The sequence below is a fragment of the Oncorhynchus nerka genome, linkage group LG24 (genome assembly GCF_034236695.1).
Source record: "Oncorhynchus nerka isolate Pitt River linkage group LG24, Oner_Uvic_2.0, whole genome shotgun sequence".
Taxonomy (NCBI): Eukaryota; Metazoa; Chordata; class Actinopteri; order Salmoniformes; family Salmonidae; genus Oncorhynchus; species Oncorhynchus nerka.
In genome coordinates, this window is record NC_088419.1 from 11,576,881 (window position 1) to 11,604,495 (window position 27,615).

Sequence of the window (27,615 nt, forward strand, 5' to 3'; positions counted from 1 at the left end):
TTTTTTTCTCTCTCGCCCCTCTCTCTCCCCCTTCTCTCTTTCTCTCTCTCCCCCATTCTCTTTTTTTCTCTCTCGCCCCTCTCTTCAACAAAGTGGTTTCCCACACAGACTCAGAGCTGTAAAACCACTGCTAACTGGTTGACGTGTGTCAAAAGTAGTGCACTAAGTAGGGAATACTTAGTGGGACGGTGGCTGATCCCAGCAGTGCACTGGGACTGGGCTTCTTTTCTATTAACACATTCTCTCTCAGACTGTCTCTCTCCCTCTCCCTCCCTTTCTGTCTAATATCTCTCTCACTCTCTTTCTTTCTTTCTTTCTTTCTTTCTTTCTTTCTCTCTCTCTCTCTCTCTCTCTCTCTCTCTCTCTCTCTCTCTCTCTCTCTCCCTCTGTCTCTCTCTCTCTCTCCCTCTGTCTCTCTCTCTCCCTCTCTCTCTCTCTCTCTCTCTCTCTCTCTCTCTCTCTCTCTCTCTCTGAGAGTACAATGTACATATTTCCAAAGCTTACTTTGGATATTTACAATATTAAAATAATAAGAATCAAAATTGTCAACAAGACAACCGTAACAACAACAACCAAGGGTCAAAATAACCATACATTGAACAATAACAATAAACATACAGTAGAGGTCATGTGCAGGTTGATTGGTCTGTCAGACACTGTCCCTGATCTTATGGCAGGCAGGAATGTAGTGCGCTGCCAACCCACAGCTCCCACAAGAAAACAGATTACCGAACATTTCGAATCCCACCGTATGCAATCTGATTTCCGAGCTGGTCACGGGTGCACCTCAGCCACGCTCAAGACCCTAAACAACATCATAACTGCCATCGATAAGAGACAGTACTGTGCAGCCATCTTCATCAACCTGGCCAAGGCTTTCGACTCTGTCAATCACCACATTCTTATCGGCAGACTCAACAGCCTTGGTTTCTCAAATGACTGCATCGCCTGGTTCACCAACTACTTATCAGACAGAGTTCAGTGTGTCAAATCGGAGGGCCTGTTGTCCGGACCTCTGGCAGTCTCCATGGGGGTGCCAAATGGTTAAATTCTCAGGAGGACTCTTTTCTCTATATACATCAATGATGTCCCTCTTGCTGCTAGTGATTCTCTGATCTACCTCTATGCAGACGACACCATTCTGTATACTTCTGGCCCTTTTTTGGACACTGTGTTAACAACCCTCCAGGCAAGCTTCAATGCCATACAACTCTCCTTCCGTGGCCTCCAACTGCTCTTAAATACAAGTAAAACTAAATGCATGCTCTTCAACCGATTGCTGCACACACCTGCCTGCCTGTCCAGCATCACTACTCTGGACGGTTCGGACTTAGAATATGTGGACAACTACAAATACCTGGGTGTTTGGTTAGACTGTAAACTCTCCTTCCAGACTCACATTAAGCATCTCCTATCCAAAATGAAATCTAGAATCGCCTTCCTATTCCGCAACAAAGCATCCTTCACTCATGCTGTCAAACATACCCTCGTAAAACTGACTATCCTACCGATCCTTGACTTCGGGCGATGTCATTTACAAAATAGCCTCCAATACTCTACTCAGCAAATTGGATGCAGTCTATCGCAGTGTCATCCATTTTGTCACCAAAACCCCATATACTATCCACCACTGCAACCTGTATGCTCTCATCGACTGGCCCTCGCTTCATATTCATCGCCAAACTCACTGGCTCCAGATCATCTATAAGTCTTTGCTAGGTAAATCCCCGCCTTATCTCAGCTCACTGGTCACCATAGCAGCACCCACCCGTAGCACACGCTCCAGCAGGTATATTTCACTGGTCACCCCCAAAAAACAATTCTTCCTTCGGCCGCCTTTCCTTCCAGCTCTCTGCTGCCGATGACTGGAATGACCTGCAAAAATCGCTGAAGCTGGAGACTCATATCTCCCTCACTAGCTTTAAGCACCAGCTGTCAGAGCAGCTCACAGATCACCTGTACATAGCTTATCTGTAAATAGCCCATCCAACTACCTCATCCCCATACTGGTATTTATTTTGTTCCTTTGCACCCCAGTATCTCTACTTGCACACTCATCTTCTGCACATCTATCACTCCAGTGTTTAATTGCTATATTTGTAATTATTTCACCACTATGACCTATTTATTGCCTTTAACTCCCTTATCCTACCTTATTTGCACACATTGTGTATAGACTTTTTTTCTATTGTATTACTGACTGTACGTGTGTTTATTCCAAGTGTAACTCTGTGTTGTTGTTTGTGTTGCACTGCTTTGCTTTATCTTGGCCAGGTTGCAGTTGTAAATGAGAACATGTTCTCAACTAGCCCACCTGGTTTAATAAAGGTGATTTTTTAAAAGTGTGTGTAGACAGTATAGACAGTACAGTACGTGAATAGACAAGGTGTATACAGCAGTAGTTAAATAGAATGAGCCTTGACTAGAATACAATATATGCAGTGGGTAAAACAGTAGGTAAATTGTATTAAAGTGCCTAGTGTTGAATGACTCCATATACAGTACATAGGGCAGCGTTCTCTAAGGTGCCGGATGGTAGCTGCTAGTCACGCTGTCTAAGGTTCAGGGCAGGGTACTAGGTGGAGCCCGGCTTGTGGTGACTGTTTAACTGTCTGATGGCTTTGAGATAGTATCTGTTTATCAGTCTCTCGGTCCCAGTTTTGATGCACCTGTACTGTCTCCACCTTCTAGATGGTAGCAGGGTGAACAGGTCGTGGCTCGGCTGGCTGATGTCCTGGATGATCTCCTTGGTCTTCCTGTGACGCCGGGTGCTGTAGATGTCCTGGAGGGCAAGCAGAGTGCCCCCGATGATGCGTTGGGCTGGCCGTATCACCCTCTGGAGAGCCCCGCGGTTGTGAGCGGTACAGTTGACTTACCAGGCGGTAATACACCCAGACCGTATGCTCTTGATGGTACATCTATAGAAGTTTGTGAGTGTCTTAGGGGCCAAGACAAATTTCTGCAGCCTCCTGAGGTTGAAGTGTTGTTGATCCTTCTTCACCATGCTGTCGGTGTGGGGGGACCATTTCAGGTCCTCGGTGAGGAACTTGAAGCTTATGACCCTCTGCACCGCGGCCCTGTCCATGTGGATGGGGGCGTGCTCTCTCTGCTGCCTCCTATAGTCCACAAACAACTCCTTTGTTTTCTTGATGTTGATGGAGAGGGCTCTCACCTCCTCTCTATTGGCTGTCTTGTCGTTGTTGGTAATCAGAGTACAGTACAGGAGGGGGCTGGGCAGGCATCTCTGTGGGGCCTCAGTGTTGAGGATCAGCGTGGTGGAGTTGTTGTTGCCTACCTTCACCACATGGGGGTAGCCCGTCAGGAAGTCCAGGACCCAGTTGCACAGAGAGGGGTTCAGACCCAGGGCCCTGAGCTTAGTGATGAGCTTGGGTGGCACTATGGTTTTAAATGCTGAGCTGTAGTCAATGAACAGCCTTCTTACATAGGTATTCCTCTTGTCCAGGTTGGATAGGGCAGATTGGGCAGGTAGGGCAGCGTGTCTGGTAAGCACTTCATGATGACAGAAGTGAGTGCTACGGGGCGATAGTCATTTACAGTGGGTCAAAAAAATATTTAGTCAGCCACCAATTGTGCAAGTTCTCCCACTTAAAAATATGAGAGAGACCTATAATTTTCATCATAGGTAGAGAAAAAAATCCAGAAAATCACATTGTAGGATTTTTAATGAATTTATTTGCAAATTATGGTGGAAAATCAGTATTTGGTCACCTACAAACAAGCAAGATTTCTGGCTCTCACAGACCTGTAACTTCTTCTTTAAGAGGCTCCTCTGTCCTCCATTCGTTTCCTGTATTAATGGCACCTGTTTGAACTTGTAAGGGATTTCTTCCATTGACGGAGAGGCGAACCAAAGCGCAGCGTGGTTGTTTTGATTCATGTTTTAATAAATCACTTCACATGAACAAACTAACAAAAACAAGAAACGTGAAAACCCAACACATCTGGTGCAAAACACAGAGACAGGAACAATCACCCACAAACACACAGTGAAACCCAGGCTACCTAAGTATGATTCTCAATCAGAGACAACTAATGACACCGGCCTCTGATTGAGAACCATACTAGGCTGAAACATAGAAATACCCAAATCATAGAAAAACAAACATTGACTGCCCACCCCAACTCACGCCCTGACCATACTAAATAATGACAAAACAAAGGAAATAAAGGTCAGAACGTGACAGTACCCCCCCCCCCAAAGGTGCGGACTCCGGCCGCAAAACCTTAACCTATAGGGGAGGGTCTGGGTGGGCGTCTGTCCGCGGTGGCGGCTCTGGCGCGGGACGCGGACCCCACTTCACCATTATCTTAGTCCGCCTTATTGTCCGCCTCCGTGGCTTTCTAACCATGGCCACCCTTCTCAATGACCCCACTGGACAGAGGGGCAGCTCTGGACAGAGGGACGGAAGCTCTGGACAGAGGGGCAGAAGCTCTGGACAGAGGGGCAGAAGCTCTGGACAGAGGGGCAGCTCGAGACAGAGAGGCAGGGCCTCTGGCACCTCTGGGCTGAGGGGCTCTGGCGCCTCAGACTCCGGCAGCAGCGCCGGACAGGCGGGAGACTCCGGCAGCAGAGCCGGACAGGCGGGAGACTCCGGCAGCAGCGCCGGACAGGCGGGAGACTCCGGCAGCAGCGCCGGACAGGCGGGAGACTCCGGCAGCAGCGCCGGACAGGCGGGAGACTCCGGCAGCAGCGCCGGACAGGCGGGACCACCTGCAGGGAGGAGACAGAGAGACAGCCTGGTGCGTGGGGCTGCCACAGGAACCACCAGGCTGGGGAGACCTTCAGGAGGCTTGGTGTTAGGAGGCACCTGAAGGACCGGGCTGTGGGGGAGCACTGGAGCTCTGGTGCACAACCTTGGCACCACTTCCCCAGGCTGGACAACTACTCTAGCCCGGACCCTCCAGAGTGCAGGCACAGGTTGAACCGGGCTGTGGGTAAGCACGGGAGATCTAGTGCTTACTACACGCACCTCTCCCTTAGGCTCCACTCCCACATTTGCCCGGCACGAGCGGAGCGCAGGCATAGGACGCACTGCACCCTCCCAGCGCCCCGGAGACACAGCACGCAGAGCCGGCACAGGATACCCTGGACCAAAACTGCGTACCGGCGACCAGACCCGCTGAGCAGGCACCATACGCCCTGGCTCGATGCCCACACTCGCATGGCACTTTCGGGGGGCTGCCCTATAGCGCACCGGGCTATGGGCATGTACTGGCGACACCGTGCGCTTAGCCGCATAACACGGTGCCTGACCAGTAATGCGCTGCTTATAATAAGCACGAGGAGTGAGCTCAGGTCTGCTACCTGGCTTAGTACCACACCTCGTCTGCCCCCCTCCCAAAAATGTTTGGGACTGCCTCTCGTACCTGTCGCACTGCCGTGCTGGCTTCGCCAACCACATTCTCCTGTAACCTTCCTTGCGCTGCTCCATCGAATCCCAGGCGGGCTCCGGCACTCTCTCTGGGTCGACCGCCCACCTGTCTATCTCCTCCCAAGTTGTGAAGTCCAGATTCTGCTCCCATGTCCCGAAATCCTGACCTCGCTGTTGCTGTTCCTTCTCCTGCTGCTGCTTTTGCTGCAGCTGCTGTTTACCACGCCGCTTGGTCCTGTTGTAGTGGGTGATTCTGTAAGGGATTTCTTCCATCGACGGAGAGGCGGACCAAAGCGCAGCGTGGTTGTTTTGATTCATGTTTTAATAAATCACTTCACATGAACAAACTAACAAAAACAAGAAACGTGAAAACCCAAAACAGCCCTATCTGGTGCAAAACACAGAGACAGGAACAATCACCCACAAACACACAGTGAAACCCAGGCTACCTAAGTATGTATGATTCTCAATCAGAGACAACTAATGACACCGGCCTCTGATTGAGAACCATACTAGGCCGAAACATAGAAATACCCAAATCATAGAAAAACAAACATAGACTGCCCACCCCAACTCACGCCCTGACCATACTAAATAATGACAAAACAAAGGAAATAAAGGTCAGAACGTGACACTTGTTATCAGTATAAAAGACACCTGTCCACAACCTCAAACAGTCACACTCCAAACTCCACTATGGCCAAGACCAAAGAGCTGTCAAAGGACACCAGAAACAAAATTGTAGACCTGCACCAGGCTGGGAAGACTGAATCTGCAATAGGTAAGCAGCTTAGTTTGAAGAAATCAACTGTGGGAGCAATTATTAGGAAATGGAAGACATACAAGACCACTGATAATCTCCCTCGATCCGTCAGGAAGTCCAGGACCCAGTTGCACAGAGAGGGGTTCAGACCCAGGGCCCTGAGCTTAGTGATGAGCTTGGATCTCACCCCGTGGGGTCAAAATGATCACAAGAACGGTGAGCAAAAATCCCAGAACCACACGGGGGGACCTAGTGAATGACCTGCAGAGAGCTGGGACCAAAGTAACAAAGCCTACCATCAGTAACACACTACGCCGCCAGGGACTCAAATCCTGCAAGGCCAGACGTGTCCCCCTGCTTAAGCCAGTACATGTCCAGGCCCATCTGAAGTTTGCTAGAGAGCATTTGGATGATCCAGAAGAAGATTGGGAGAATGTCATATGGTCAGATGAAACCAAAATATAACTTTTTGGTAAAAACTCAACTCGTCATGTTTGGAGGACAACAAATGCTGAGTTGCATCCAAAGAACACCATACCTACTGTGAAGCATGGGGGTGGAAACATCTTGCTTTGGGGCTGTTTTTCTGCAAAGGGACCAGGACGACTGATCTGTGTAAAGGAAAGAATGAATGGCGCCATGTATCGTGAGATTTTGAGTGAAAACCTTCCATCACCAAGGGCATTGAAGATGAAACGTGGCTGGGTCTTTCAGCATGACAATGATCCCAAACACACCGCCCGGGCAACGAAGGAGTGGCTTCGTAAGAAGCATTTCAAGGTCCTGGAGTGGCCTAGCCAGTCTCCAGATCTCAACCCCATAGAAAATATTTGGAGGGAGTTGAAAGTCCGTGTTGCCCAGCAACAGACCCAAAACATCACTGCTCTAGTCTGATCTGCATGGAGGAATGGGCCAAAATACCAGCAACATTGTGTGAAAACCTTGTGAAGACTTACAGGAAACATATGACCTCTGTCATTGCCAACAAAGGGCATATAACAAAGCATTGAGATAAACTTTTGTTATTGACCAAATACTTATTTTCCACCATAATTTGCAAATAAATTAATTTAAAATTCTACATCTGGATTTTTTTTCTCATTTTGTCTGTCATAGTTGAAGTGTACCTATGATTAAAAATACAGGCCTCTCGCATCTTTTTAAGTGGGAGAACTTGCACAATTGGTGGCTGACTAAATACTTTTTTGCCCCACTGTAGTTCAGTTATCTTTTCTTTCTTGGGTACAGGAACAATGGTGGCCATCTTGAAGCAAGTGGGGACAACAGACTGGGATACAGAGAGATTAAATATGTCCATAAACACTCCAGCCTGCTGATCTGCACATGCTTTGAGGACGCTGCTTGGGATGCTATCTGTGCCGGGAGCCTTATGAGGGTTAACACACTTAAATGTCTTACTCACATCGGCCACAGAGACCGGGAGCACACAGTCCTCATGAGCGGCGGGGTCCCATGCCGGTGGCTCAGTGTTGTTTTCCTCTAAGCAGGAGAGAAGGTGTTTAGCTTGTCTGGGAGATAGGCGTTGGTGTCCGAAACATGATTATCCCTTTATAATCCGTGATTGTCTGGAGTCCATGCCTCATACTGTATGTCTCGTGTCTGAGCCGTTGAATTGTGACTCCATTTTGTCCCTGTACTGTCGTTTATGCTTCTTTGATTACCTTACGGAGGTTACAGCTGGTCTCTTTGTACATGTCCATGTTCCCAGTCAGTTTTTCGTGGTTAATTGCGATGGTTGTATCCACGGTTTGTGGTTGGGGTAAGTTCTAATCGTCACAGTAGGAACAACATTCTCTATGAACTTCCTGATGAACCCAGTCACGGAGTCCGTGTATGCGTCGATACTATTCTCAGACCCAGAACATTTTCCCAGTTGTTGTGATCAATAAGATCTAGAAGATTCCGATTTGGTCAGACCATCAATCAATCAAATGTATTTATTAAGCCCTTTTTACATCAGCAAATGTCACAAAGTGCTTAATACAGAAACCCAGCTTAAAACCACAAACAGCAATGCAGATGTAGAACCACGGTTGCTAGAAAAAACGAAAATAAGAAGAAACCTAGAGAGGAACCAGGCTATGAGGGGTCACCACTCTTCTTCTGGATGCTCCCGGTAGAGATTATGGCTATCTGCCATCTGCCCTGTACAGTTGAAACTGGGATTTGGCCATGAAGAGCACACTTCTCCAGCTTGCCAGTGGCCATTGAAGATGAGTATTTGCTCATTGAAGTCGGCAACGATGCAGAACAGCAGCCAGGTCAAGACCCTGGTAAGGACCACGAGCACACAGATGAAGTTCGCTGAGACAGTTTCTGACAGTTTGTACAGAATTTATTCACTTATGCAAACCCACAGTTTCAAATTCTCTAAATTCTCTAAAGTGACTTTGGAGGCAGCTTGTGGTAGAAAAATGAACATTAAATTATCTGGCAACAGCTCTGATGGACAATCCTGCAGTCAGCATGCTAAGTACAAGCGCCCTCAAAACTTGAGACATCTGTATAATTTTAGAGTCCCCTTTTATTGTCCCCAGAACAAAGTGCACCTGTGTAATGATCATGCTGTTTCATCATTTTCTTGATATACCACACCTCTCAAGGGGATGGGTTACCCTTGGCAAAGGAAATAATGATCACTAACACGGATCTAAACAGATGTGTGAACAACATTTTAGAGAAATAAGCTTTTTGTACATATGGAACATTTCTGGGATATTTTATTTCAACTCATAAAGCATTGGACCAACACTTTAGATATTGCATTTATATTTTTGTTCAGTGTAGTTCTTTTTTTTGGCTTTAGGTAACAATCCTAGAAACGTTCTGAGTAAATAATGTACGAAATAACAACAATTTAACTAAATACTGTAAAGTTGACTAGGAGCTAGAAACAGGGCAACAGTGTCTGTTGGGAACCATTTTCTCACATTATTCAGAGTGAAATTGACATTTGAATATCGCACGAATATTAATATGTAGTCAGCCTGTCTTTTCAGTGGTTATCTTTATGGCATTTTTAAATGTAATTATCTGCAATTATAGGATGTGGCCCTGTCTTTCCCAGGTGGATCTCCTTCCATTACAAACAGAGTTGTATTGTTGTCAGCCTGGCAGTACGTGTGTGTGTGTGTGTGTTTGTAAATGGAGTGTGTGTGTGTGTGTGTGTGTGTATGTATGTGTGTGTGTGTGTGCGTGTGTGTGTGTGTGTGTGTGTGTGTGTGTGTGTGTGTGTGTGTGTGTGTGTGTGTGTGTGTGTGTGTGTGTGTGTGTGTGTGTGTGTGTGTCTGCAGGCTTGGGGGATTCCCTCCTTTTATGTCAGTATTAGTAAAGCACCTCGGCCAGACTGTCTGTGTAAGAGTGTGTGTGTATGCGTGTGTGTGTGAGGGGTACTCTGGCACAATGTACATGCTGGGCTTGCCAGGACATGACGGAGGGCCAGGCTGTATCAGAGCAGCCAATAGGAATGTGTCAGTCATCCACACACACACAAACACACACTGCCCAGCGCTGCTGCTGGTAATTCAACATGACAGTATAATGAAAGCACTGAGATACGCAGAGGCTTACGCTATTGGAAAATAGGGTTCCAAAAGGTTCTACTTGGATCCAAAAAGGTTCTACTTGGAACCAAAAATGTTCTACTTGGAACCAAAAGGTTTATACATGGAACCAAAAGCTTCAACCTGGAACCAAAAAGGTCCTACTTAGAACCAAAAGGGTTCTCCCTGGAACCAAAAAAAGTTTTACTTGGAACCAAAGGGTTCTACTTGGAACCAAAATGGTTCTACCTGGAACCAAAAAGGTTCTACCTGGAACCAAAAATGTCAACCTGGAACCAAAAATGTTCTACTTGGAACCAAAAGAGTATTACTTGGAACCAAACGGGTTCTACCTGGAATCAATAAGGGTTCTTCAAAGGGTTCTCCAATGGGGACAGCCGAATAACCCTTTTAGGTTATAGATACAATAGCACCTCTTAGAGTGTAGGGGACTACGATCACTTTCTCTGTCAGGTCTGTCCCAAAGCAGCTGCTGAGGATGGTGTGTGTGTCTGCACTGTGTGTGTGCACTGTGTGTGTTGTATGTGTGTGTGTGTGTGTGTGTGTGTGTGTGTGTGTGTGTGTGTGTGTGTGTGTGTGTGTGTGTGTGTGTGCCTGTCTGGTGTAACCCAAGCCAACTGGGCTCGGGGTCTGAAACCAACAGAATTGATAACCGTCTGGCATGGCTACTTACGCTGATCCTCATTCATAAACAATATACCCTGTCAATTGGGGGTCCTCACAGATATAATTGGCTCCTATTATGCACATAGGCACACACAACACGCACACAAACACAGAGACACATACATAAAATGCTTATACGGAGACAGACACACACACACACACACACACACACACACACACACACACACACACACACACACACACACACACACACACAGGACAGACAGATAGACAGACAGACAGACAGACAGACAGGCACACACACACACACACACACACACACAGGAAGACACACACACACACACACGGAGACAGACACACACAGAAAGACACACACACGGAGACAGACACACACACCTGGAGACAGACACACACACACGGAGACACACACACACGGAGAAAGACACACACACGGAGACAGACACACACACACACACACACACACACACACACACGGAGACAGACACACACGGAGAAAGACACACACACGGAGACAGACACACACACACACACACACACACACACACACACACACGGAGACACACACACACGGAGACAGACACACACACACACACACGGAGACAGACACACACACACACACACGGAGACAGACACACACACACACACGGAGACAGACACACACACACACACACACACGGAGACAGACACACACACACGGAGACACACACACACACACGGAGACAGACACACACACGGAGAAAGACACACACACGGAGACAGACACACACACACACACACACACACACACACACGGAGACACACACACACACACGGCACGAGTAGCTTCCAACTACAGAAGAAGCTATTATTACAACACGGCAGTGTTTTCATGTTTCCAAAATGGATATCAACATATCAGACTGCAAAAGAACAGGGGATTTAGGGCCTGTCTGTCAGAGGAGACACAAAGAAATAGCTTTATGTGTTCCCCTCGTTGATTATAGATGTAGATATAGGTCACAATATCAACCAAGATGGAGTGTTTTAGTCTGATTCCTGCACAGTGCCCTCTCAGACGTATATCAGGACCCTTATTCATGCATCGTCTCAGAGTAGGAGTGCTGGTCTAGGATCAGGTCTCTCCCTGTCTATATAGTATATAATTCATTAATGATCGAAAATGTGAAACTGATCTTAGATCTGTCTAATACAGTCTGTACTGTATTTCACCTTTTTCCATTACCTGAAGGATTCCTCTGGTGAACGTTTTGTTTGTCTTGTTCTGTCCCAGACCGTCTCATTTAGGCTAATTGTCAAGACGATATGTGCAGTGTTGTGGTTGAATCGTTCGCTATTGGTTTCACTGACAGATGTTGGCATTTGAATGTGAAACCTCTGGGGATCAGGTCATAACGTAGGGCTGAGGTGACCAAATGATGTTGACAAACGTGCATGATATTCATTTTCTTTACAACAGCCTCCAAACACTGTGAGAGTTGACTAAGCCCCGCTAATAATAACCAACAGCCTCTAAACACTGTGAGAGTTGACTAAGCACCGCTAATAATAACCAACAGCCTCTAAACACTGTGAGAGTTGACTAAGCCCCGCTAATAATAACCAACAGCCTCTAAACACTGTGAGAGTTGACTAAGCACCGCTAATAATAACCAACAGCCTCTAAACACTGTGCGAGTTGACTAAGCCCCGCTAATAATAACCAACAGCCTCTAAACACTGTGAGAGTTGACTAAGCCCCGCTAATAATAACCAACAGCCTCTAAACACTGTGAGAGTTGACTAAGCCCCGCTAATAATAACCAACAGCCTCCAAACACTGTGAGAGTTGACTAAGCACCGCTAATAATAACCAACAGCCTCTAAACACTGTGAGAGTTGACTAAGTTGACCCCCTCCCCCCCCCTCCTCCCTCTCTGCAGATGACTTCGTCAACCATTTTGAAAAGAAGGTCGACGACATCCGATCCTCGTTTGCTAAGTCAAACGACACCGCTGGTTCTGCTCACACTGCCCTACCCTGTGCTCTGACCTCTTTCTCCCCTCTCTCTCCAGATGACATCTCGCGTCTTGTGACGGCCGGCCGCCCAACAACCTGCCCGCTTGACCCTATCCCCTCCTCTCTTCTCCAGACCATCTCCGGTGACCTTCTCCCTTACCTCACCTCGCTCATCAACTCATCCCTGACCGCTGGCTACATCCCTCCCGTCTTCAAGAGAGCGAGAGTTGCACCCCTTCTGAAAAAACCTACACTCGATCCCTCCGATGTCAACAACTACAGACCAGTATCCCTTCTTTCTTTTCTCTCCAAAACTCTTGAACGTGCCGTCCTTGGCCAGCTCTCCCGCTATCTCTCTCAGAATGACCTTCTTGATCCAAATCAGTCAGGTTTCAAGACTAGTCATTCAACTGAGACTGCTCTTCTCTGTATCACGGAGCGCTCCGCACTGCTAAAGCTAACTCTCTCTCCTCTGCTCTCATCCTTCTAGACCTATCGGCTGCCTTCGATACTGTGAACCATCAGATCCTCCTCTCCACCCTCTTCGAGTTGGGCATCTCGGCGCGGCCCACGCTTGGATTGCGTCCTACCTGACAGGTCGCTCCTACCAGGTGGCGTGGCGAGAATCCGTCTCCTCACCACGTGCTCTCACCACTGGTGTCCCCCAGGGCTCTGTTTTAGGCCCTCTCCTATTCTCGCTATACACCAAGTCACTTGGCTCTGTCATAACCTCACATGGTCTCTCCTATCATTGCTATGCAGACGACACACAATTAATCTTCTCCTTTCCCCCTTCTGACGACCAGGTGGCGAATCGCATCTCTGCATGTCTGGCAGACATATCAGTGTGGATGACGGATCATCACCTCAAGCTGAACCTCGGCAAGACGGAGCTGCTCTTCCTCCCGGGAAGGACTGCCCGTTCCATGATCTCGCCATCACGGTTGACAACTCCATTGTGTCCTCGTCCCAGAGCGCTAAGAACCTTGGCGTGATCCTGGACAACACCCTGTCGTTCTCAAATAACATCAAGGCGGTGGCCCGTTCCTGTAGGTTCATGCTCTACAACATCCCAGAGTACGACCCTGCCTCACACAGGAAGCGGCGCAGGTCTAATCCAGGCACTTGTCATCTCCCGTCTGGATTACTGCAACTCGCTGTTGGCTGGGCTCCCTGCCTGTGCCATTAAACCCTACAACTCATCCAGAACGCCGCAGCCCGTCTGGTGTTCAACCTTCCCAAGTTCTCTCACGTCACCCCGCTCCTCCGCTCTCTCCACTGGCTTCCAGTTGAAGCTCGCATCCGCTACAAGACCATGGTGCTTGCCTACGGAGCTGTGAGGGGAACGGCACCTCAGTACCTCCAGGCTCTGATCAGGCCCTACACCCAAACAAGGGCACTGCGTTCATCCACCTCTGGCCTGCTCGCCTCCCTACCACTGAGGAAGTACAGTTCCCGCTCAGCCCAGTCAAAACTGTTCGCTGCTCTGGCCCCCCAATGGTGGAACAAACTCCCTCACGACGCCAGGACAGCGGAGTCAATCACCACCTTCCGGAGACACCTGAAACCCCACCTCTTTAAGGAATACCTAGGATAGGATAAAGTAATCCTTCTCACCCCCCTTAAAAGACCTAGATGCACTATTGTAAAGTGGCTGTTCCACTGGATGTCATAAGGTGAAAGCACCAATTTGTAAGTCGCTCTGGATAAGAGCGTCTGCTAAATGACTTAAATGTAAATGTAAATGTCTAAGCCCCGCTAATAATAACCAACAGCCTCTAAACACTGTGAGAGTTGACTAAGCCCCGCTAATAATAACCAACAGCCTCTAAACACTGTGAGAGTTGACTAAGCCCCGCTAATAATAACCAACAGCCTCTAAACACTGTGAGAGTTGACTAAGCCCCGCTAATAATAACCAACAGCCTCTAAACACTGTGAGAGTTGACTAAGCCCCGCTAATAATAACCAACAGCCTCTAAACACTGTGAGAGTTGACTAAGCCCCGCTAATAATAACCAACAGTCTCTAAACACTGTGAGAGTTGACTAAGCACCGCTAATAATAACCAACAGCCTCTAAACACTGTGAGAGTTGACTAAGCCCCGCTAATAATAACCAACAGTCTCGAAACACTGTGAGAGTTGACTAAGCACCGCTAATAATAACCAACAGCCTCTAAACACTGTGAGAGTTGACTAAGCCCCGCTAATAATAACCAACAGCCTCTAAACACTGTGAGAGTTGACTAAGCCCCGCTAATAATAACCAACAGTCTCTAAACACTGTGAGAGTTGACTAAGCCCCGCTAATAATAACCAACAGCCTCTAAACACTGTGAGAGTTGACTAAGCCCGCTAATAATAACCAACAGCCTCTAAACACTGTGAGAGTTGACTAAGCCCCGCTAATAATAACCAACAGCCTCTAAACACTGTGAGAGTTGACTAAGCCCCGCTAATAATAACCAACAGCCTCTAAACACTGTGAGAGTTGACTAAGCCCCGCTAATAATAACCAACAGCCTCTAAACACTGTGAGAGTTGACTAAGCCCCGCTAATAATAACCAACAGCCTCTAAACACTGTGAGAGTTGACTAAGCCCCGCTAATAACCAACAGTCTCTAAACACTGTGAGAGTTGACTAAGCCCCGCTAATAATAACCAACAGCCTCTAAACACTGTGAGAGTTGACTAAGCCCCGCTAATAATAACCAACAGCCTCTAAACACTGTGAGAGTTGACTAAGCACCGCTAATAATAACCAACAGCCTCTAAACACTGTGAGAGTTGACTAAGCCCCGCTAATAATAACCAACAGCCTCTAAACACTGTGAGAGTTGACTAAGCCCGCTAATAATAACCAACAGCCTCTAAACACTGTGAGAGTTGACTAAGCACCGCTAATAATAACCAACAGCCTCTAAACACTGTGAGAGTTGACTAAGCCCCGCTAATAATAACCAACAGCCTCTAAACACTGTGAGAGTTGACTAAGCACCGCTAATAATAACCAACAGCCTCTAAACACTGTGAGAGTTGACTAAGCACCGCTAATAATAACCAACAGCCTCTAAACACTGTGAGAGTTGACTAAGCCCCGCTAATAATAACCAACAGCCTCTAAACACTGTGAGAGTTGACTAAGCCCCGCTAATAATAACCAACAGCCTCTAAACACTGTGAGAGTTGACTAAGCCCCGCTAATAATAACCAACAGCCTCTAAACACTGTGAGAGTTGACTAAGCCCCGCTAATAATAACCAACAGCCTCTAAACACTGTGAGAGTTGACTAAGCCCCGCTAATAATAACCAACAGCCTCTAAACACTGTGAGAGTTGACTAAGCCCCGCTAATAATAACCAACAGCCTCTAAACACTGTGAGAGTTGACTAAGCCCCGCTAATAATAACCAACAGCCTCTAAACACTGTGAGAGTTGACTAAGCACCGCTAATAATAACCAACAGAAAGTGGCATCTTTAAAAAACACATTTTTTTTCTCATTTAAATCCCAGATCATTTTTAATCCTTCCCACTTCCACATTCCCAGTCTGGATGGAAGGTGTTAATCTGTGGGTAAGTGAGATGGTATTCCCTGCTCTCTCCCTGATGTCTCCCTGGGGATCAGCTTGGCCGTCACTAGGTCTTGGCTATCCCAGATTAATTAGCGACCAAGGTCCCAATGGATACATTAGGGAGCTCAGCATTGGTCAAACACTAACGCTACTAGCCACCAAAGCCATTAACACTCTGGAAGCTTGGCAGTAGGTACATTCACAGGTAGGCTATTCTAATTGTCATTGCTAATGGTTTTAGCCAATGAAGCCGCTACACTTTGGAGACTTGGAGCATTCACAGCTAGGCTATTTTAATTAAACACGACGTAGCGGAGGTGTTTTGAATCATGCTTTTATGATTAGGTAGCCCTTAGACATTCAATTGTCACCCATTAGTGCCAAGCCCTTTCAAACATCCTCTACTAATGGTAATCTATACACAGAGTGCTGGGAGCTACACACTCTGTTCATACAGAAACCAGTTGAAGGGGGAAAAGTGTTGAAAAAATACATTTCTTTTGGTTTTAACATTTAACACCCAGCAGCTAGAATATTATAATGTTCTTCTTTTTTTGCGTTTTATTGAGCCTTATTCCATCTAGTAGAATAAAACAGCCATAAAACAGGAAAATGTACAAAATGGAAGATTGAGGACTGCAATCAATGAAACAACTATTTCAATCAGCAGACAAAAGCTAATTTGTTCTGAAATCACAGTGATAATGATAATAGCCTTATAGTGTCTGTCTAACATGAAGTATAGAGAGGGATGAGTTACTGCTTCCCACGTATAGAGAGGGATGAGTTACTGCTTCCCACGTATAGAGAGGGATGAGTTACTGCTTCCCACGTATAGAGAGGGATGAGTTACTGCTTCCCACACATAGAGAGGGATGAGTTACTGCTTCCCACGTATAGAGAGGGATGAGTTACTGCTTCCCACGCATAGAGAGGGATGAGTTACTGCTTCCCACGTATAGAGAGGGATGAGTTACTGCTTCCCACACATAGAGAGGGATGAGTTACTGCTTCCCACGCATAGAGAGGGATGAGTTACTGCTTCCCACGTATAGAGAGGGATGAGCTACTGCTTCCCACGCATAGAGAGGGATGAGTTACTGCTTCCCACGTATAGAGAGGGATGAGCTACTGCTTCCCACACATAGAGAGGGATGAGCTACTGCTTCCCACGCATAGAGAGGGATGAGTTACTGCTTCCCACGTATAGAGAGGGATGAGTTACTGCTTCCCACGCATAGAGAGGGATGAGCTACTGCTTCCCACGCATAGAGAGGGATGAGCTACTGCTTCCCATGCATAGAGAGGGATGAGCTACTGCTTCCCACGCGTGTCTGTCTAACACAGTATGAAGTATAGAGAGGGATGAGCTACTGCTTCCCACGCGTGTCTGTCTAACACAGTATGAAGTATAGAGAGGGATGAGCTACTGCTTCCCACGCATAGAGAGGGATGAGCTACTGCTTCCCACGCATAGAGAGGGATGAGTTACTGCTTCCCACGCATAGAGAGGGATGAGTTACTGCTTCCCACGCATAGAGAGGGATGAGTTACTGCTTCCCACGCATAGAGAGGGATGAGCTACTGCTTCCCACGTATAGAGAGGGATGAGCTACTGCTTCCCACGCATAGAGAGGGATGAGTTACTGCTTCCCACGCATAGAGAGGGATGAGCTACTGCTTCCCACGTATAGAGAGGGATGAGCTACTGCTTCCCACGCATAGAGAGGGATGAGTTACTGCTTCCCACGTATAGAGAGGGATGAGCTACTGCTTCCCACGCATAGAGAGGGATGAGTTACTGCTTCCCACGTATAGAGAGGGATGAGCTACTGCTTCCCACACATAGAGAGGGATGAGCTACTGCTTCCCACGCATAGAGAGGGATGAGTTACTGCTTCCCACGTATAGAGAGGGATGAGCTACTGCTTCCCACGTATAGAGAGGGATGAGCTACTGCTTCCCACGTATAGAGAGGGATGAGTTACTGCTTCCCATGCATAGAGAGGGATGAGTTACTGCTTCCCACGTATAGAGAGGGATGAGTTACTGCTTCCCACGCATAGAGAGGGATGAGCTACTGCTTCCCACGCATAGAGAGGGATGAGCTACTGCTTCCCACGTATAGAGAGGGATGAGCTACTGCTTCCCACGCATAGAGAGGGATGAGTTACTGCTTCCCACGTATAGAGAGGGATGAGTTACTGCTTCCCACGCATAGAGAGGGATGAGTTACTGCTTCCCACGCATAGAGAGGGATGAGTTACTGCTTCCCACGCATAGAGAGGGATGAGTTACTGCTTCCCACGCATAGAGAGGGATGAGCTACTGCTTCCCACGCATAGAGAGGGATGAGTTACTGCTTCCCACGCATAGAGAGGGATGAGTTACTGCTTCCCACGCATAGAGAGGGATGAGCTACTGCTTCCAAAGCATAGAGAGGGATGAGTTACTGCTTCCCACGTATAGAGAGGGATGAGTTACTGCTTCCCACGATGAGTTCTGTCTAACACATAGAGAGGGATGAGCTACTGCTTCCCACGCATAGAGAGGGATGAGCTACTGCTTCCCACGCATAGAGAGGGATGAGCTACTGCTTCCCACGCTACTGCTTAGAGAGGGATGAGTTACTGCTTCCCACACATAGAGAGGGATGAGCTACTGCTTCCCACGTATAGAGAGGGATGAGCTACTGCTTCCCACGCATAGAGAGGGATGAGTTACTGCTTCCCACGCATAGAGAGGGATGAGCTACTGCTTCCCACGTATAGAGAGGGATGAGCTACTGCTTCCCACGTATAACACATAGAGAGGGATGAGTTACTGCTTCCCACGCATAGAGAGGGATGAGTTACTGCTTCCCACGAAGTATAGAGAGGGATGAGCTACTGCTTCCCACGCATAGAGAGGGATGAGCTACTGCTTCCCACGCATAGAGAGGGATGAGTTACTGTCTTCTAACACAGTATGAAGTATAGAGAGGGATGAGCTACTGCTTCCCACGCATAGAGAGGGATGAGCTACTGCTTCCCACGCATAGAGAGGGATGAGCTACTGCTTCCCACGCATAGAGAGGGATGAGCTACTGCTTCCCACGCGTGTCTGTCTAACACAGTATGAAGTATAGAGAGGGATGAGCTACTGCTTCCCACGCATAGAGAGGGATGAGCTACTGCTTCCCACGCGTGTCTGTCTAACACAGTATGAAGTATAGAGAGGGATGAGCTACTGCTTCCCACGCATAGAGAGGGATGAGCTACGTATAGAGAGGGATGAGCTACTGCTTCCCACGCGTGTCTGTCTAACACAGTATGAAGTATAGAGAGGGATGAGCTACTGCTTCCCACGCATAGAGAGGGATGAGCTACTGCTTCCCACGCATAGAGAGGGATGAGCTACTGCTTCCCACGCATAGAGAGGGATGAGCTACTGCTTCCCACGCATAGAGAGGGATGAGTACTGCTTCCCACGCATAGAGAGGCATGAGCTACTGCTTCCCACGCATAGAGAGGGATGAGCTACTGCTTCCCACGCATAGAGAGGGATGAGCTACTGCTTCCCACGCATAGAGAGGGATGAGCTACTGCTTCCCACGCATAGAGAGGGATGAGCTACTGCTTCCCACGTATAGAGAGGGATGAGCTACTGCTTCCCACGCATAGAGAGGGATGAGTTACTGCTTCCCCCGTGAAGTATAGAGAGGGATGAGTTACTGCTTCCCACGTGCATAGAGAGGGATGAGTTACTGCTTCCCACGCATAGAGAGGGATGAGTTACTGCTTCCCACGCATAGAGAGGGATGAGTTACTGCTTCCACGCATAGAGAGGGATGAGCTACTGCTTCCCACGCATAGAGTCTGGGATGAGTTACTGCTTCCCAAGCATAGAGAGGGATGAGTTACTGCTTCCCACCATAGAGAGGGATGAGCTACTGCTTCCCACGCATGAAGAGAGGGATGAGTTACTGCTTCCCACGCGAGAGGGATGAGCTACTGCTTCCCACGCATAGAGAGGATGAGCTACTGCTTCCCACGCATAGAGAGGGATGAGCTACTGCTTCCCACGCATAGAGAGGGATGAGCTACTGCTTCCCACGCGTGTCTATCTAACACAGTATGAAGTATCTAGAGGGATGAGTTACTGCTTCCCAAGTATAGAGAGGGATGAGCTACTGCTTCCCACGCATAGTCTGGATGAGCTACTGCTTCCCATGCATAGAGAGGGATGAGCTACTTCCCACGCGTGTCTGTCTAACACGTGCTTCCCACGCGTGTCGCGTAGAGAGGGATGAGCTACTGCTTCCCACGCGTGTCTGTCTAACACAGTATGAAGTATAGAGAGGGATGAGCTACTGCTTCCCACGCTAACACAGTATGAAGTATAGAGAGGGTGTCTGTCTAACACAGTATGAAGTATAGAGAGGGATGAGCTACTGCTTCCCACGCATAGAGTGTCTGTCTAACTGCTTCCCAAGTATAGAGAGGGATGAGCTACTGCTTCCCACGCATAGAGAGGGATGAGCTACTGCTTCCCACGTCTAACATAGAGAGGATGAAGCTTATAGAGAGGGATGAGCTACTGCTTCCCACGCATAGAGAGGGATGAGCTACTGTCATAGAGAGGGATGAGCTACTGCTTCCCAGTATAGAGAGGGATGAGTTACTGCTTCCCACCATAGAGAGGGATGAGTTACTGCTTCCCACGCAAGACAGGATGAACTGCTTATAGAGAGGGATGAGCTACTGCTTCCCACGCATAGAGAGGGATGAGTTACTGCTTCCCACGCAAGAGAGGGATGAGCTACTGCTTCCCACGCATAGAGAGGGATGAGTTACTGCTTCCCACGCATAGAGAGGATGAGCTACTGCTTGAGCATAGAGAGGGATGAGCTACTGCTTCCCACGCATAGAGAGGGATGAGCTACTGCTTCCCACGCATAGAGAGGGATGAGCTACTGCTTCCCACGCATAGAGAGGGATGAGCTACTGCTTCCCACGTCTGTCTAACACATAGAGAGGGATGAGCTACTGCTTCCCACGCATAGAGAGGGATGCTACTGCTTCCCACGCATAGAGAGGGATGCTACTGCTTCCCACAGTATGAAGTATAGAGAGGGATGAGCTACTGCTTCCCTGTCTAACACGTATAGAGAGGGATGAGCTACTGCTTCCCACGCGTGTCTGTCTAACACAGTATGAAGTATAGAGAGGGATGAGCTACTGCTTCCCACGTATAGAGAGGGATGAGCTACTGCTTCCCACGAGGGATGTCTGTCTAACACAGTATAGAGAGGGATGAGCTACTGCTTCCCAGAGAGGGATGAGTTACTGCTTCCCACGCGTGTCTGTCTAACACAGTATGAAGTATAGAGAGGGATGAGCTACTGCTTCCCACGCATGAAGAGAGGGGATGAGCTACTGCTTCCCAACACAGAGGGATGAGCTACTGCTTCCCACGCATAGAGAGGGATGAGCTACTGCTTCCACGCATAGAGAGGGATGAGTTACTGCTTCTTCCAAGTATAGAGAGGGATGAGCTACTGCTTCCCACGCATAGAGAGGGATGAGTTACTGCTTCCCACGTATAGAGAGGGATGAGCTACTGCTTCCCACGCGTGAGGGATGAACACAGCTTGAAGTATAGAGAGGGATGAGCTACTGCTTCCCACGCATAGAGAGGGATGAGTTACTGCTTCCCATGCAAGAGAGGGATGAACTGCTTATAGAGAGGGATGAGCTACTGCTTCCCACGCATAGAGAGGGATCTAAGTTACTGCTTGAAGTATAGAGAGGGATGAGCTACTGCTTCCCACGTCATAGAGAGGGATGAGTTACTGCTTCCCACGCATAGAGAGGGATGAGCTACTGCTTCCCACGCGTGTCTGTCTAACACAGTATGAAGTATAGAGAGGGATGAGTTACTGCTTCCCACGCGTGTCTGTCTAACACAGTATGAAGTATAGAGAGGGATGAGTTACTGCTTCCCACGCGTGTCTGTCTAACACAGTATGAAGTATAGAGAGGGATGAGCTACTGCTTCCCACGCGTGTCTGTCTAACACAGTATGAAGTATAGAGAGGGATGAGCTACTGCTTCCCACGCGTGTCTGTCTAACACAGTATGAAGTATAGAGAGGGATGAGCTACTGCTTCCCACGCGTGTCTGTCTAACACAGTATGAAGTATAGAGAGGGATGAGCTACTGCTTCCCACGCGTGTCTGTCTAACACAGTATGAAGTATAGAGAGGGATGAGCTACTGCTTCCCACGCGTGTCTGTCTAACACAGTATGAAGTATAGAGAGGGATGAGCTACTGCTTCCCACGCGTGTCTGTCTAACACAGTATGAAGTATAGAGAGGGATGAGCTACTGCTTCCCACGCGTGTCTGTCTAACACAGTATGAAGTATAGAGAGGGATGAGCTACTGCTTCCCACGCGTGTCTGTCTAACACAGTATGAAGTATAGAGAGGGATGAGCTACTGCTTCCCACGCGTGTCTGTCTAACACAGTATGAAGTATAGAGAGGGATGAGCTACTGCTTCCCACGCGTGTCTGTCTAACACAGTATGAAGTATAGAGAGGGATGAGCTACTGCTTCCCACGCGGTTGTGCTGGATATTCTGCGGTGGTGAGTCTAGACAAAGCTCCTGATAGCTTTGGCCACGAACACTCTAGGCAATACTAAGTCCTGTGGCTGGAACCTCACATTCATTCATTATACAAGGCTGTCTGACACTGGCTCAGATCTGGCCGGACGCTCGGCCTTTTGAATGAGTCACATAGCTTTCCTATGACATTTTGGACTTTAATATTGTAGGGATTAGGCTACATCCTGTTTCTATATCAGAGTTTCCAAAAAAATCGGTCCTCAAGACCACAAGGGGTGCACGCTTTTTTGTTTGTTTGTTGTTGCCCTAGCTCTACCCAGCTGATTTAAATAATCAATAAAGTTTTGATCATTTGAATCAGCTGTGTAGTGTCTGGGCAAAAACCAACATGTGCACGCCACATGTGCACGCCAGGGGGTCCCAGGACTGAGTTTGGGAAACACTGGTCTCGCTCCTTCTGTACTCTTGTGGACTACCTTTAAATACACACTGCTCATCACACACACACACACACACACACACACACACACACACACACACACACACACACACACACACACACACACACACACACACACACACACACACACACACACACACACACACACTCTCCTTTGGGCCGACGGCAGGTTGAGATCCAGATATTCACGGAGGCTGCTGCTCTTCTATGCCTAAAGCCGTCTCATCCCTAACCTTAGAGGAGAGGTCTATGTGATCAACCAGATCAACCCCACTACGCCCCTCACACCACAGTGACATTTATCCAAAACCAGCCCCCTCCTCAATCCCACCGCCCCCTGATCCTATATGGTACAAGAAGAAAGAGGACATAACGAAAAACTCACGTGACTTTAGTCTCAGAAAGAAAAAAAAAAATCACAATTGCTGGCAGAAGAAGAACACAATCATTTCATCCTCATATAGCCCGTTGTCATTCATTATTCCCTTTGTTATATCCTACCAATCACAATAACCACGTTGTCATTCATTATTCCCTTTGTTATATCCTACCACACAATCATTTCATTTCATCCTACCACACAATATAGCCCGTTGTCATTCATTATTCCCTTTGTTATATCCTACCACAATCATTTCATCCTCATATAATTCATTTCATATAGCCCGTTGTCATTCATTATTCCCTTTGTTATATCCTACCACACAATCATTTCATCCTCATATAACCCGTTGTCATTCATTATTCCCTTTGTTATATCCTACCACACAATCATTTCATCCTCATATAGCCCGTTGTCATTCATTATTCCCTTTGTTATATCCTACCACACAATCATTTCATCCTCATATAGCCCGTTGTCATTCATTATTCCCTTTGTTATATCCTACCACACAATCATTTCATCCTCATATAGTCATTCATTATTCCTTTGTTATATTGTCATTCATTATTCCCTTTCATTATATCCTATCCTACCACACAATCATTTCATCCTCATATAGCCCGTTGTCATTCATTATTCCCTTTGTTATATCCTACCACACAATCATTTCATCCTCATATAGCCCGTTGTCATTCATTATTCCCTTTGTTATATCCTACCACACAATCATTTCATCCTCATATAGCCGTTGTCATTCATTATTCCCTTTGTTATATCCTACCACACAATCATTTCATTCATATAGCCCGTTGTCATTCATTATTCCCTTTGTTATATCATTCATTATTCCCTTTGTTATATCCTACCACACAATCATTTCATCCTCATATAGCCCGTTGTCATTCATTATTCCCTTTGTTATATCCTACCACACAATCATTTCATCCTCATATATTCCCTTTGCCCGTTGTCATTCATTATTCCCTTTGTTATATCCTACCACACAATCATTTCATCCTCATATAGCCCGTTGTCATTCATTATTCCCTTTGTTATATCCTACCACACAATCATTTCATCCTCATATAGCCCGTTGTCATTCATTATTCCCTTTGTTATATCCTACCACACAATCATTTCATCCTCATATAGCCCGTTGTCATTCATTATTCCCTTTGTTATATCCTACCACACAATCATTTCATCCTCATATAGCCCGTTGTCATTCATTATTCCCTTTGTTATATCCTACCACACAATCATTTCATCCTCATATAGCCCGTTGTCATTCATTATTCCCTTTGTTATATCCTACCACACAATCATTTCATCCTCATATAGCCCGTTGTCATTCATTATTCCCTTTGTTATATCCTACCACACAATCATTTCATCCTCATATAGCCCGTTGTCATTCATTATTCCCTTTGTTATATCCTACCACACAATCATTTCATCCTCATATAGCCCGTTGTCATTCATTATTCCCTTTGTTATATCCTACCACACAATCATTTCATCCTCATATAGCCCGTTGTCATTCATTATTCCCTTTGTTATATCCTACCACACAATCATTTCATCCTCATATAGCCCGTTGTCATTCATTATTCCCTTTGTTATATCCTACCACACAATCATTTCATCCTCATATAGCCCGTTGTCATTCATTATTCCTTTGTTATATCCTACCACACAATCATTTCATCCTCATATAGCCCGTTGTCATTCATTATTCCCTTTGTTATATCCTACCACACAATCATTTCATCCTCATATAGCCCGTTGTCATTCATTATTCCCTTTGTTATATCCTACCACACAATCATTTCATCCTCATATAGCCTGTTGTCATTCATTATTCCCTTTTGTTATATCCTACCACACAATCATTTCATCCGTCAATATGAATGATGTTTCATTCATATAGCCCGTTGTCATTCTCTGTACCACACAAATTTGACATGGTATTCATTATTCCCTTTGTTATATCCTACCACACAATCATTTCATCCTCATATAGCCCGTTGTCATTCATTATTCCCTTTGTTATATCCTACCACACAATCGTCATTCTCTTGACCTGTCAATCAAATCTGAGACGGGGCTCATCTCAGCTCCAAGAAAGGGCTAAAGGAAACCGTACACTACTACCCCGTCCTCTACTACCCTCTCCCAACTACTAAAAAGTAACCTCTCCCATACCGTGTTATTGTCCCCCGCTCTACATGATACCTCTGAAACACTAGTTAGCTAGTTAGGTCGGGGTTGGTAGGGGTTGATGGCCTGTGCAGTCCAGAGCTGTGTGGGTATTTTCCACTGTGATTACTGTGCATGACAACTACAGCAGGCAGTATCATTTCCTCTCCGCTTTACGGCAGGCTCCCATCCACCGGGGCAGCATATGTTCAGGGAAGACTCAGCAAAACACAGACCCGTTCGCTGTTCTCCGTTTGTGTTTGTGAGGTCAAATATAATGAAGACAGCATCTGTTCGTGTTTAATGTGAGAAATTGTCCCTCTGTGTGTGTGCGTGTGTGTGTGTGTGTGTGTGTGTGTGTGTGTGTGTGTGTGTGTGTGTGTGTGTGTGTGTGTGTGTGTGTGTGTGTGTGTGTGTGTGTGTGTGTGTGTGTGTGTGTGTGTGTGTGTGTGTGTGTGTGTGTGTGTGTGTGTGTGCGTGTGTGTGTGCATGCGTGTGTGTGCGTGTGTGAATGTATGTGAATGTGTGTGTGCGTAAAAGAGAGACCCATAAAGAAAGAATAGGACAATTCTTGAGTGTACAAAACATGCTCTTTCCATGACATATACTGACCAGGTGAATCCAGGTGAAAGCTCTGGTCCCTTATTGATGCCAATCAGTGTAGATGAGGCAGGTTAAAGAAGGATTTTTAAGCCTTGAGACAATTGAGACATGGATTGTGTACTGTATGTGTGCCATTCAGAGGGTGAATGGGCAAGACAAAATATTGAAGTGCCTTTGAACGGGGTAGGGTAGTAGGTGCCAGGGGCACTGGGTTTGTGTCAAGAACTGCAACGCTGCTGGGTTTTTCACGCTCAACAGTTTCCTGTGTGCATAAAGAATGGTCCATCACCCAAAGGACATCCAGTCAACTTGACACAACTGTGAGAAGCATTGGAGTCAACATGGGCCAGCATCTCTGTGGAATGCTTTCAACACCTTGTAGAGTCCATGGTCCGACAAATTGAGGCTGTTCTGAGGGCAAAAGGGGGTGAAACTCAATATTAGGACGGTCTTTTGTACACTCAGTGTATGTATTTGCATATACAATAGGCCTGTGTGTGTGTGTGTGTGTGTGTGTGTGTGTGTGTGTGTGTGTGTGTGTGTGTGTGTGTGTGTGTGTGTGTGTGTGTGTGTGTGTGTGTGTGTGTGTGTGTGTGTGTGTGCGTGTGTGCGTGTGTGCGTGTGTGCACGTGTGCACGTGTGCACGTGTGTACGTGTGTGCGTGTGTGCGTGTGTGCGTGTTTGCGCGTGTGTGTGTGTGTGTGTGTGTGAATCCAACCCTTGTGATTATGTGTTTATAAGACCATTGTAGGAACTTCAAAAGGATTCCTGATTCCAGTGAGTTGTTGAATTACCACGAGACAGAGTGATCCTTCTAGAGATGACCATAAATCTTCCAGCAGAGACGGAGACAGACAGAGCGAGACAGACAGCTCCACGCCCTCCAAAGCCCTCTGCTCCACTCCCTTGGACCTCCCAGAGACTCTACTCCCCATGGAGGAGGCCCTCAGGTCAGCCCCAACCGCAGCCACCTGAGCCAGGCACCTGAGCCAGGACGACAGCCTCTAGCAGTGCCTCCAGGTGAGTAGGTGGGGAGTGATGAGTGGCCTCATTAATCAACAGTGTACAGTTAGGCCAGTAGGCCTCAAACACCGACCAGGGGCTCACCCACTAGGCCAGGCCACAAGCCAGAGCCCTCTTCTGGGCCTGAGGGCTGGCGTGAAGACCCGTTCCTTTGGATCACCACAGGAATGCTCTGACACACTGAGGTTAAGGCCCAGCCGTCTCAGATGGCAGGACTGTTGTTTGTTTGTGTGTCTGTTTTTCACTCACCACTAAGGAGTTGCCGTCTGGCTGTCTTGATCGTACAGAGAGTTAGATACCATATAGTAAATGTAGTATATTGTTAGTTTCCCTTCTGGAAGTTCATTTTAACCCTCCTATTCCTCCAGTTGTTCT